This window comes from Ornithodoros turicata, chromosome 1, assembly GCF_037126465.1.
Source record: "Ornithodoros turicata isolate Travis chromosome 1, ASM3712646v1, whole genome shotgun sequence".
Classification (NCBI taxonomy): Eukaryota; Metazoa; Arthropoda; class Arachnida; order Ixodida; family Argasidae; genus Ornithodoros; species Ornithodoros turicata.
The window spans coordinates 217648172-217660218 of NC_088201.1; positions in this window are offsets into that span (position 1 = coordinate 217648172).

Consider the following 12047-nt stretch of genomic DNA (forward strand, 5'->3'; position numbering starts at 1 on the left):
GTACCAACTATTGTCGTTTTGTTGTTGTTGTTTTTTTGCTTTTTTTAAATAGTGGTTAACATTCGCAGTTTTTGCAGTGAACTGGCTGATGACCAGACGGGGTGCTAGATTTTTGTGCAGCAGAGTGTTCTCTCAACTTCGTGTTTATACATCTGCCCTGATAAAGGGATAGTGTACACAGCCCCTTGTGTGCATTATACCCATTTATTATTGTGTTGTATCTGACAACCTCTGATTTTGTTGACAGTTTTGTTTATGGCAGGGTATCTTGAGAAGTTTATTCGGTGCCGTAATCTCGATAATGATTCCTGCCCTTCGCGTGACCTAATGTTCCTAGTGCTCACGTGTTTGTGACATTCTTACGCCTTGGAAATTACGTATTTAAATGTGTGAACAATATAATTTTCATTTAGTTGTGAGTACGCAGCCTTCCTGTCTGTTTCTTAACTTAAACTGAGCCTTGCGGGGGATGAACAATTCTATTCTTGCAGTGAAGACGACCTGTTTACTTGCTGGACGAATGATTGTCTTATAGACGATCGGGACGCACAAGGCATTCCCTGTCGTACCTGCGCGTGGTTCAGACAATTTTCAGGTGAGACTTCACCCAGTCGATATTCGCGATTTGTTTATCGCTACTCCGAAGTATGTAGCGTGTGACACTTGTTATGCGGGTGTTGGTGCTGTAACTTATGTTGTGTAGGTGACCAGAACAATATGGACACTTAGTAACACTTCCTTGTCTCCTTAAAAGGCTTGGTACTGCAACCACCTTCTACCCAGGACGGTGCATAGTGTCTATCCGAGCTGTTTTAGGTGCTCAGTCTCCACTAATCGGAAACGCACGTTGTTTTTCTTGTCTTCACGGTGCACTAAACAGCAAATCCCTCATAGCTCAACAACAGCGTCGCATGTGCAATAACCACGCACTGCTAATAAAGAGCAGGAATGCAATACGTATTATGGATACGGCATCCAGGAACGGCGATGCACAGAACACAACACACAGCCAACACCGCCTAGACAGACAAGGCCTCTCCATGCTTCCCTCTCCCGCGCCCTGACGTCACGCAATCCCGTCCGGCAGCTTCGTTTGCTGCAGCGAGATTCTACATTGCTAGGGTCCCGCGTCGCCCTGCGTGCGTTATTAATTTATGACTGAATGAGCTTACATTCACTAAAAAGCAGGAAACACACACACACAGAGCGCTACTTTCAACATTTCAATGCATACACACTGAAACCGCTGTTGTAGCGAATGAGCTTCTTAGCAATGTAACACCTTTGACCGACAAGCCCGTGAGCAGGGGCAGTTATGAGACGTGTGCGACATGAATTAATTTCAATACTTCTGAAGCATCAAAAACAAAAGTAATCAGAAAAGCTGTCAATGGTGTCCATGATATTTTCTGTGGTGTTTAACAATCGCTCGGCCTTGCCCATTGAAGGAGATGCACACATATATCAATACGTATTTAGTTTATGAAGCACAACAATGCATACGAGGCATCGTTGCGAAAATTCAACATTTCTACATAGCTTTGCGAACTTGATTTTAAGATAGAACCAATGTTGAAAGGCACGAGGCACGCAACGAAAGTAAGAACAGCTTTACTGACTGAAAGCGAAAGCGCAAGTGATCATAAGAACTAGTGCGCGAGATATGTGCGCGCCAAAAGTCAGTTGTCGTCGTTTTCCAACACCCTCCCTCGACAACTACTGCTCAACAAGACCCATGTGATCTCGTAAGAACTGTAGCTGCTGCCGAGGGAGCAGTTTAGTCAGGGCATCAGCGTTCATCTGGGCTGTCTCGCAGTATTCCAGGCTGACCACTCCGCGATGCACTAAGTCCCTCAGATGGTGATGTCGGACGTCGACATGTTTTGTCCTCGCGTTGACTCCTTCAGCGAGTGCAAGTTTAATGCAGCTTTGGTTGTCTTCAAATAAGCCGGTTGGCTTAAGTAAGCAAATACCGAAAGACGGTAGAAGTTATTGGAACTTGTTAGTGCTGCGGCGACATACTCCGCTTCTGTAGACGATTGCGCAACCGATACTTGTTTTCGGGTGGACCATGAGAAAGGGCTCCTTCTAGGAGTATGAACTATCCGCTGGTGGACTTGGGGCCCTGCTTGTCTCCTGCCCAGTCAGCGTCCACAACAATTCATCTCAAATTCCGTGTTCGGGTCAGCCGAAAGCTCCAGCTCGAAGTCTCTGGTGTGCTTCAAATACCGCAGAAGCTTTTTCACAGCATTCCAATCTCGTTGATGTGGTTTGCTTACACGCCGGCACAGAATCCCTGCCGCGCCTGCAGTGTCTGGTCGTACTGAGTAGCTCCCGAACCCGGGCTCGGTGATACATGTCATTGCTGGGAAGTAGATCTTCGTCTCCCGTGATGTTAAGATACTCTACATCCATTGGTACTGGACTGGGTTTGGCGTCCTGAAGTTCGTACTTCTCCAGCAGCGCGTCGATTTTGCTTCGTTGGTGACAGGAAACAGCTATCTTGCGGTCTTTCCAACTCTATTCCTAGGTAGCGACTGACTTGACCTAGATACTTAAGTTCGAAGTATTCGTTCATGTCCCTCCAGGTTTGAGTGATGACTGTGTCGTCTTTGTGACAAATCAGCATGTCATCTACCTACAGCAGTATGTACAGGCGACTGTCTCCTATGTCATTGAAGTAGAGACAGGAATCCGCTTCGCTACGGCTGTACCCCTCTTGCAAGAACGGAATTTGCCTTCAGGTTCCAAGCTCTTGCAGCTTGCTTAAGTCCATAAAGGGACCTCTGGAGCTTGCAAACAAGCCGTTCCTCCCCTTCTGCAATGAAACCTTCCGACTGCTGTTAAGTGTTGTGCGGCAGACACCGTAAGCAGAATACGTAGGGTGGTAAGTTTAGCAACAGGAGCGAACGTTGCATCACCCATACTTCCCCATACTTTCTAGAATATCTTTGTGCGACGAGCCTCGCCTCGTAGCGTTCCACGTTGCCATTCCAGCTTTGTTTTAAATATCCATTTGCACCCAAATGGTCGTTTACCCGAGGGCAAATCTACGAGCACCCACGTGTTTAACTGTTCAAGCGATGTAATTTCCTCGTTTGCAGCTTCGATCCACTTCATGCTTTCAGAAGGAGGCAACAACTGGACTTCTTCCCAACTCTCAGGATCAGTGGACGGGACTGCACGCGCGACGTACGAAAAACCTTCTGGCGGGACTCCTTTGTTACTCCTCGCTGAACGACGGGGACTGCACGCTTTTTCCATGCTTTCACGATGCTGATCCACGCCATCGGGATCGATGTTATTCTGTGAGTCGGGTGCGCTTGGTAACAGTTTCACGACATCACCCTGAGCCGCGTGTTCGTCTCGATCACCGAAAGACGCAGAGGGTAGAGTAGTTGGTCCTCCAAGTTATGCTTGGGAACAGTCCCTCTCTGTGAACGGGAGTTTCGTCGAACACCACGTCCCGGGATACCTTGAGGAGTATTCTGTATCCCTTCTGTGTTTCACTGAATCCAAGTAGTGTGCCTTCTACAGCACGAGCATAAAATTTGGATATCTTCTGCTTGGGCACATGTACAAAGGCGCGGCTTCCAAAGGTCCTTATGTGCTGTAGGCTGGGCTTCTTGCCATGCCACAGTTCGTAAGGTGTTCTGCAGAGGGCTCTACTAGGAAGCCGATTCCGAAGGTAACACGCTGTCAACACCGCTTCCCCCGAAAACATTTTCGGCATGTTAGCTCCGAAGACGATGCTTCTGGCACCCTCACAAAGCGTGCGGTTCTTGCGCTCAGCTACACCATTTTGTTGAGACCTGTACGGAACAGTTGTCTGGAGTTCAACGCCACAATCACGAAGAATCGCTCGTGATCTTCGTCCAGTATATTCTGTCCCGTTGTCTGCGCGAAGAACTTTGGGACTTTGGGACGAAGAACTTTGGGAAGAACTTCCGAACTTGGTCTTCACCATGGCCAGAAACTCTTGTAGTTTTGAAGCAACTTCATCCTTGGATTTGAGCAGATACAGCACAGTATAGCGAGAGAAATCGTCGATGAACGTCAGAAAATATCGATTTTTGCTCGTGTCATCACCCTCATTGGTCCACAATCGTCCGTGTGAACCGGATCAAGGACAGCTCCAGCTCGGGATGTGCTGACTTTCGGAAACGGTTTCCGCTTCATTTTTCCTCTGACGCAGCTTGTGCACTTGAGCAGGTGACCGCAGTCTTTGATGAGGATTCCATCTCCTAAGCCTTCCTTCTGTAAGCGCTTAATAGCATTCGGATCACGGTGTCCTAGGCGCAGATGCCAAACGTGAATGCAATTCGGGTGATCCCAGTCGCGAGTCGCATGTGCTGAGTGAGAATTTGCTGTCACAAGCCGATACAGGTCCTTCTCAGCTCTTGCCTTCGCTAAAAGCACCTCATTCTTCGTGACAGAGCACACGTTCCCGTTGAATGTCACGACGTTCCCACGGTTAGCTAGCGTTTTGACTGAGAGTAGGTTACTTTCCAGAGAAGGCACGAAAAGGACATCCTTGACCATTTGCTACAGTGACTGCTTTCTCCTTGAAGTTCCTCGTGAAAAACCGCTGGTCATGGCACATGTGACTTGTAGCACCGGAATCAATGTACCAGCTCTCCCCAGTAGAGCCTGTCGACGTAAGAAACGCAACCTCTGAAGACGACGAGTGTTGTGACACTGCAGTGCGAGCTCTGTTTGAGACGCCCTTTCCGGAAGTTTTTCCTCTGCGCCATCCAGGCATGACAGTCCTTCCTGAGATGTTCCACCTTCTTGCAGAAAAAGCATTCTCTGGTGTCAGACTCTGGTGTCAGAGGAGACCTTCCCACGGTGCTGTTCTTGCACACAGAGTGCCGATTCAGAGTCGGGTGCGCATGCTGCCGACATATCTTGCTTCCTCTTATTCCAAGGTCAGGTCGTCATCTGGCCGAGTGTCCAGAGCGGCGAGAGCGCGTCGGAAAGGTCCGGAAGCCCGCTGAGAAGAAGAGCAGCCACTTGGAAGTCGATGATTTCTTGCGCGATGCCTCTAAGCCGCTCTACTAACTCCAGAATTCGCCTGATGTAACTCTACATATCTTCATCGTTTTCCACACGTGACTGGTATAGTTCCCTGAGTAAATAAAGCTTGTTGGTTAAGTTTGCTCGCTCGTGAACCTTCTTTAGCTCCTCCCACATCTGCTTCGCTGACGTACAGTTACAGACGTGCACGACCTGTCCGTCATCGATGCTCAGGCAGATTGTGCTCTGAGCCTTACTGCCTCCGGTGATCCATGCAGTCGTTGGATCCGCTGCGACGTCACTCGTAACGTACGACCAGGTGTCCCCCGGATGAGTAGCATTTTCATCTTAAACTTCCATACTTGGTAGTTGCCGCCAATGAGCTTCGCCGCAGAGAATTTGCTTGATTCTGCAATTTCCAACTCGACGCAGCTAGGAGATGACGAGCAGACCCGGTTGAACGATTACCCACGATCAACGCGCCCTGGGCCCATAACCTGGTGAAAGGGACGAGCCACTTAGCGAAAGTAAGAACAGCTTTACTGACTGAAAGCGAAAGCGCAAGTGATCAGAAGAACCGCCAAATGCCAGTTGTCGTCGTTTTCCAACAACCAATCACAAAAACATCACGCAGTGTTGACCGCAAGACAGGGAAGGAAGTCGTAGTTACTGAAGGACACAGGGCCGACTCTTGATGGTGTGTCCCGCACCTGTTCACCACTTACACCAGTTGTTTGTCTAGTGCAAAAACGTCACAAGAGGCACCTGAGAAGAAAATAAAAAAGGTATATTAAAAAAGAAAGCGAGCACTGAAGCAAATGCAAGAAAGTCAGTGCGGGGAATGATATCACAATGTTCTCAAATGTATGAGACAAAATGTAAATCAAACTTCCTTTTTTTACATGTTTAACCCATTCCATCCCCTCTAAAGTGTACCTGCAAGTGTAGTGCAATAACAGGCTCAACGAAAAGAACACTCTAAGGTGTTTCTTCCAACCAGCATTCCACGACATTGACAAGGAAGACGACATTGAACGAGCATCAGGTGTTGGCACTGTATAATTACTATGCGCTTAAGAGAAACAACATCAAAAAGCGTGCTACTGAATTGACATTCGAGGCCCTCAACGAAGCAAACATTGAGCAACGGAATGCGAAGATTCCCAGCACCTTTGTAGCGCAAACACATACGTTTGTTGTCAATGCTGCACTTCATGAATCGTACTTCGACAAGTTCTGCATGAGAAAAAAGAGAACAATCAGAAACAGAGATCCAGCGTCATTGCTCAATACATTCGTGAGAAAGAAGGTAGCTATAGCAATAGAAACTTTCGTTTCAACACGTTCTAGCTGTAAACAGGCTGTAAACAACATTAAGCTGCGACAGCTCAGTTGCACAGGGAGAAGCAGCAAGTAACTTCTCAGAAACAAATGATAAAACTCTACAAGGTGAATAATAATGGTGCCATTTAATAATAATGTTTGGGGGTTTACGTCGCGAGACAACTCAGATCGTGAGCGACGCCACAGCGGTCGGTCTGCGGATTGCGTTTGCCCATCTGAGGGTTCTTTAACAAGCGATGAAAGCTCATCACACGGCACCCCTTATTTAACGTCCCTCGCGGAAGACGGCGTGTCTAAGCAACTTGTACCCTGCCACCAAGTTGCTGGCGTCCTCGGCCGGGTTCGAACCCGCGATCACGGGATCAGAAGGCGAACACGCTACCGACTGAGCCACCGAGGCCGGTAATGGTGCCATTTGATCACAGCGTTCTATGGGTGCCATTCATAACGTAGTCGATGTTGCATCCAAAAGCTAATTGTACGCCTCAAAGTACAACTTTTGCACGCATTTTGAAGTGTGCTGCTGACAGACCGTTCTAGAACTGTTCCTGAGGGTGTATTAAAAGCTACACCAGTCCAAACGAGTAGTAAAGCTGTTCAACTCACCTTTATTCGTGCTTTCGTGTACTCTTAACCGCAGAAGCTGTAAGTCGCTGGGCTTGCCGCTGTGTACGCAATTATTCCGTAAGTTATGGGCACAGACACTGCAGTAGGATTTTATTCTTCGGAAGTACACGCTCGTTCGCTGTTTCACATCGAGAAACGGGTGAATTACTCTTCGAAATAGCATCTCTGCCGAACGCAACCACAGCAAGTGGACGCCATTGTTGGCTTCCCGATGAACGGCATAGGGTGACGTCACGGAGCTGTGGAGGGGACTTGTGTATGCAGGTGGTGTTGACACAGCCTGCTCAGAGGAGCCCAGATTATGCCGGAACAGAACGCTCCTGACGTCACTACTGTTCCAAGTGCGGCTTTCAGTCGAGGGCAAGAGATACGAGTTCGGAATTGCATTACAAATTCTTCGAGTCGAATATAAAGGAAACATTTTGCCTGGTAGATCGGAACGATATAAGGAATCATCTGACAAGGCCTGTTTTACTTTACATTTCGGGTCCAGACTGGCCCTTGATTATGTCAGAACAATGGTGGTGAAATGCCATTTCGTCCTCACCTACCTCACTACCTTCTCAATAGATACTAACGGAGATTTGGCGCTTGTACACCTACTTTAAACATATCATTTATCTGCTAACATTTCCGTTCGCTCTTGATTTCCACTCCGCCTATGCGGGAAAACCGGTCCATTTTGCAGCTATTGGCTTCCTATTCGCCAGGGTTCTACACTTCTATTTCTTCGTATTCGATTATCCAACTCTGTTGTTCGCTTCGTATTCGCTTCCTTTTTCAAACCACTGTTTGCACAGGATAGTTAACATGCAGGTGGCGGAGACGTTACCCTGTATGTCGTGATGTAGTAGGCCGATAAGATATCTAACAGAGTTGCTCACTGAAGAAGTAGCGATAACCATATTCGCACTCACATTCATCGACGAGATTTACTTCATCAGGATGTTGAGCAGGAGCAGGAGCAACTTCTGCGGTACCAAAGGCAATGCATTAAGCAACACAGGTAAACGAGTGAGTCAATCAGAACTTGTGGACCGCGCACAATCTGCAACTCTTCTAATGTTTCCATCAGCGTCATATTCTGATGGGACCATTCATCCGGCTGTGGGATATGAGTCATAAAACGGCCATAATGGCAGTTATCAATTGTTTTGCGAGTATATATTTCCCGCTGAACATATGCTGCTTGCCCAGAAATGCTACACTTGTAGAAGCCGTATGTTATTTGAAAACCACTGCATGGACCGAGGATCTGTGCCGCAATCTGTGGCGGTTTCACAACCATGGTAAACATGTCAGTAGATAATGTCGTAAGTTAATATATTGTTTCATAAAGTGTGCATTATTGCCTCGAGTTCATAGCACTGCTGCCTAATTAGAACCCTTGTCGACACAAGTTTCATAAAGTGTATTTAAACGCAAGACGCAAACACGTACAAGAACAGCACAACACACTCCGATAACACTGATAAAGCACTCACTCAATAGCCGAAATCCCCTTCTTATTTACATCCTCGACTCGTGTAATACTCTGTCCGTCCATGGGACGTTTGCTGTGCAGTCATACGCCGAATTTCGGAGGCTATGCCTAGTGGCATTCTTACTCTGTTCTCAACTGTATCTTACATTTTTTTAGATGTGCACATCATGACAGTGCACATTCATCAGACACTGTTGCTACACTTTGGACCTTCACGATGGGATGGAATGAAATGGTCGCTCAATCGGTGCAATGCGTTTGTCACCATTCTGACGTAGTCAGATAATGTGCATCCTCGCGCGACTACTACGGGAAATGCACCGACATATGTCTGAAAGCGCCTGAGGAACACCCAGGAAAAACGAGATGCCATTAATTATTAATGTTGTACCATTGTCACGTGGACCAATCATATCGCTCGACGAGCTTACTTAGCGCTAATTTTGATTTCGCAATGACATTCAAGCACTTGATGCATAATTCCATGTCGACGCCACGTATCGCTTTGTTTAACTCACCGGAGCACCAACCCTAATGCCCGGCGCGCCCCCGGTGTGGTTGCTGTTGCATGTTAGCTATGTGTCTCCTCCCTGTCCTTCCCCGAGTTTTTTTCCTGCTTCTTACATATCCTCATGGTAGTCTGTGAAGTCAATATGCACCAGAGCTTGTAGTTGATAAAATTCCTACTGAGAACCTATATTGACACAGGTTTCCTAAAGTGTAATGTAATGAGAGGAAAATACAAGAAGAGCGCGACACCCGAGTCAAGCACTCCTTCAATAGCCGCAATCCCCCCTTATTTACTCTCTTGATTCACGAAAGTCCCAGTTACCCCTTAGTACCCTGAAGATGGGATGCCATGCCGGGGGTCCCCGAAATCCACCATTTAGAATAAACGATTAAGAATAAAACATTCAAGAATAATCCGCTTAAAAAAATACACGGTTAAAAGGATATCTCCTAAAATAAAGCGCTTACTATCCCCGTTTAGAGATCACCGTTTAATAATCCACCATAAAAATAAACTGTTTCAAAATCCCCTCACCATTTAGCACGGAGGCGGACTGATTGCAATTTGTGCCGGGTTAGATCAGGTTATGTTAGTTTAGGTTAGTTTGGTTTCGGTTAGTTTAGGATAGTTTGGTCCTGTGAGGTTAGTTTAAGCCCCTTGCTTGCAGTTCACCTTGATTTGGGCCATACCACATGGCTCGAGCAACTGTAGGGTGAATTCTGAAACGATTTATTTTTAACGATATATTCTTGTCCGTGGATTCCTTAGCGTTCTTATTTAAACAGGGATATTTCGGCGATTATTTTTGTGCGTTGATTTTTAAGCGTATGTTCTGGGAGATATATTTTTAACAGTGGGTACTTACGCGTTTATTTGTTTCCAACGGGATATACCCGCCATGCCTGTTCATGGGACGTTCGCTGTGCCGCAATGTATCTCGTTTTTTTTGCAGGTTGAAATGAACTGACAAATTTACGGGTGTGAGGTCTTTCGTAGTTTTCTCAACTGTAAATTTCACTTTAGATGATATATAGTCGACACTGCCGATGTCAGTACACGCTGTCGCTACACTTGGGACGTTGACGGTGCAACTGAATGCAATGGCAGCTCAATTGGTGCAATGGATCTGTTACTGTTGGCAAAGCCAGTGAGAATGTTCGTGGATTCAACCCCCATCGACAACCCTGCCTTTGGTAGTGCTTTTCAGAAAACGAAATTAGGGTGACATCCTCATTTTATGTGTAACATTCCCATAGAACCCCTCCCGAAATATATACGCTGCTGTCCGTCACGTACCCGGGCCTATAACTGCCTCCGACGTCTGAGCACTTGCCGTTCCTGAAATATGAATTGAAAAGACAGAGAGTCAGCATCTCCGAGAACGCGATGCCCATTAGAAGACGCAACTGCTATGCCGCCAAGTCGCAGCGTTCAAAATTCAGGGTCTCAATCCTACAAAGACCAGGGGGCCTGAAAATGACCATGTTTCAAAACACGATATTACTGAGCAACATGTTTTTTTTGTGTTCGTTCAAGTCGCTTTACCGAATGAAATATAACTGTTATGTAATGAATGAACTGTTATCGTATTTATGCAAGTGTAATGAATCTGACTGGTGGAGTGGTCGCGCTATGAGAGCATTGGGGAGAGACAACTTGTCTCAAGCGGTTACGCCACTGCGCTGTAGAAAAACACATCAAGGCTTATTCGATTAACTAATGCAGCAGCTTGACGAGAGGTATGTCGCGCAGAGCGAGCGCTGTATTAGCTCTGCTCAGCGTGGCTGGGGGGAGAATGTCAGTGGTCTACTGCGGGGAGTCACAAGGCATCCAAGTACGGAATGACGATCTCCTCTCAACAGCGCCATACGCGTCCGCGTCCTAGACGAGCCAGCTGCTTCTGCTGTGCTGTCGGCCTGCTCATTCCCTTCGACACCGCAGTAGGCTGGAACCCACTGGAGAACCAGCCTGTGCCCTGCTTCGTAGACGAGCTCGTAAGACATTAGCATATCTATCACCAACGGTGCGGATGAGTCTTTGATGCCAGAATTTTGAATTGCTTGCAGCAAATTTAGAGCGTGCCGACATATGCCTGAAATGGTCTGAAGGAAACCCATAAAAAACGTAAGCCAATTACTAATATTAAGCTCCTGCCTGTGTTACGTAGACCAATCATTTCGCTTCATGAGCTCATGTAGCGAGCATACTGATTTTGCAACGACATTCAACAAAGTCAAAACGCTTTATGCGTGTTTCTATTTCGTTACCACAGACTGCTCGTTTTTTTTAATTGGGTGGTTGTGCGTGGTGTTGTAGCTGTTATTGTTACAGGCTGCTCACAAAAGCGCAACCACACATAAAGCACTTCCTCAATAGCTCAAATCCCCTCTGTACTCTCGACCCATGAAAGTCCCAGTTACCCGTTGAGACAGTCAATATGCGATGTCATGTCTGTTAATTGTGCGTTTGCTGCGCGTCCATACATTTCGTTTGGTTTTGCAGGTTGTAATTAAATGCCAAATAGGATAGACTTTTTTTTTTTTGTTCATTTCCCCAACTGTGAATTTCAACTCCTTACATGTGAAATAGCCTGCAGTTTCGCATGTCAGTAGAACTGTCGCTACAGATTGGACGATCACGACGTAATCGAATGGAATAGCCGCCGAATCTGTGCAAAGCATCTGTCAACGCTGACGTAGCCAGAGGGGAAGTTTGGGAGATTTAACCCCTGATCCAAAAACGTTCCTTTGGGAGTGCTATTGGGGAAGGGAGATGAGGGTGGCATCCCCCTGTCCTCATGTAGAATTATCATCAGGTGTATAATCAGAACTGGCATGATTTCTAGAAGCTAGGGATAATACCACAGCATCATTCCTTTCGTTGAAATATCAGACACGACTGCACTCGATCTCGTGATAACCAAGAAGTGAACGAAGAGCGAGCTTCTCGCGCCTCCTTGTCCTAACTTTATTTTTATCTCGTACAAACATGTACCGAAGAACCCATGGGAAACATGCCCCATACACCCGCCCCCCCCCCAAAAAAAAGAAGAAATTCATCGCTACG